The sequence below is a fragment of the Nicotiana tabacum genome, chromosome 15, assembly GCF_000715075.1.
Source record: "Nicotiana tabacum cultivar K326 chromosome 15, ASM71507v2, whole genome shotgun sequence".
NCBI lineage: Eukaryota > Viridiplantae > Streptophyta > Magnoliopsida > Solanales > Solanaceae > Nicotiana > Nicotiana tabacum.
In genome coordinates, this window is record NC_134094.1 from 40,842,159 (window position 1) to 40,844,110 (window position 1,952).

General features: G+C 39.0%; 1 long non-coding RNA gene across 1 annotated transcript; it reads left to right on the forward strand.

Moving 5' to 3' along the window:
* The first annotated feature begins 269 nt into the window (after positions 1-269).
* LOC142169887 (uncharacterized) lies at positions 270-974 on the forward strand. The gene is made up of 2 exons (XR_012699520.1): positions 270-445; positions 602-974. It is a non-coding gene; the product is annotated as an uncharacterized LOC142169887 (long non-coding RNA).
* Positions 975-1,952: the final 978 nt, after the last annotated feature.

The window sequence follows — 1,952 nt, forward strand, 5'->3', positions numbered from 1 at the left end:
CTCCGAATACCCTCTCAATTATCCAAAATTACTCCCACAACATTTCGTATATCATAAATAGCACTTTTGGTGCTGTTTCTCTCTCATGGCGGCTTATTAGAATTCCCTTTCTTAGAATCATCTATACCGCTTGCAAGTGGACTTAGCTGCCATGCCATGAGTCATATTTCTTAATTTATTCATCCACTCGGACTTTTATAGTGGGTAGGCCTATATACTGCCACATAATCTTGACAACATATACAACTCCCAATATAATATTGCGCCCCCCGTCCCCCTCTCCCCCCCAAAAAAACACAACTTTGATCCAACTTATACATAAACTATTATACTATAAAGTCCGGAGGAGGACCTCTAAGCGCATTTACACAGACTAGAAACATGGCATCCAAGTGGTCAACTCCTCTTGCTCTTTTTACTCTCCTCCTCCTCTTGTTTGCCATTGGTTAGTTCTCTCTCGGTTTGTTTTCAATAAGTTCTTAGTAGATTGTGTGATACCAATTAACTAATCTATATGTGTATAAATGTTTCTTAATGTCCTTACCATAGATATATTAATTTACGAGTGTAAAATTGATGGTTAATGAAAACTCTATTGCAGTTGCATCGTGCCGAAGAATAGAATTAGCAGAAGCCATGGAAGAAGAGGTACTTGCAGAAGAAGCGGCAACATTAATAGAACTAGTGACAAGCAAGCTGCGCCCACCAGCATGCTATCGAATGCGCTGTAACAATAATGGAGATTGCCGAAGTCATGGTTGCTCTGGCTGCTCTGTAATTTCTCATTATTGTCATCGTTAGTTACACCAAGTTGTATAGTGTCTAGACATGTAACTTCACATACCGTAGTTTTCTTTCTTTTCAATAAAGGCAATGCCTCTTCCTTGCATCAAGAAGACTGAAGACCGCTTCGTGTCCTTGCCCCCTCTTGTCACTACTCTATGTTTCATAATTTGTATCTTTCGTTTGGTTTATTTGCTTCTATTCTTTATTTTTCTCTTGCCCTCCATAATTTTGTTGCTTCTCTTTGTTAATTTACTCATTTTACTGAGTTTCTTTTTTTTCCCCTTAAACTCCTTAAACTCCATGCTCATACAAACACATTCACACAATTAATGTAAAATAAAACGGAGGAAGTACCACATAAAAAGACCAAACTAATTAACTCTAGAAGTACTTACTTTTATGTAATTAAGGTAGTGTATACGGTAAAACAGAGGCTAATAAGCACCTCAATTTCTCAGTGGGGCAAACGAAGCAATGACGTAACTATAAGGAATCAGAATCGAAGCCAGGAGCATCTCGTATCAAGGCCCGAACAAAACACCTGCCCTCAGAGTCATCGAGACCACGCCCCCCGGATCCGGTTCGAGTTCCAAGACCTCGGAAAGCATTACCAAATGACCGCGCATGATTAACAAAGAGACTTGATATCCGTGCCCAACCGGATATCACGGCGTGAATCTCGACTCGTATTGGCAGAAAATCAGTGATTAGCAAAATGGAAGAATTTTACCTTTCTTAGAACTGTACTTAGGGTAAAACTCCCCTACTAAATCAAGGGGGAAGCTTATTATTCATGACGGACAATGTAACACGCATACCAAGGCAATTTATAGACACACTGTAACAAGCATATCCAGGCAATATGCATATATTTTCTTTGCTCCTAAAAGTGACTCAAAGTCCTTAATTTTGCTCATAGTTCATCATAAGTGCTTGGCTTCGAACCGAAGGTTAGCTAATTGTTAAGCTCATAACCGAGCTCGGACTCAATGCTACTACTGGTTTGGCTGTTTATTCTATCTTTAATTCGCTCATCTAACGTTATTAATCACTTGTATTGAATTAGTCCACATATCCTTAAAATCGCATATAAATTCAATTGTTATCAATTTTTAAGGGTAAACAGTTTGGCGCCCACCGTGGGGCTAAGGATAATAGTGGTAATT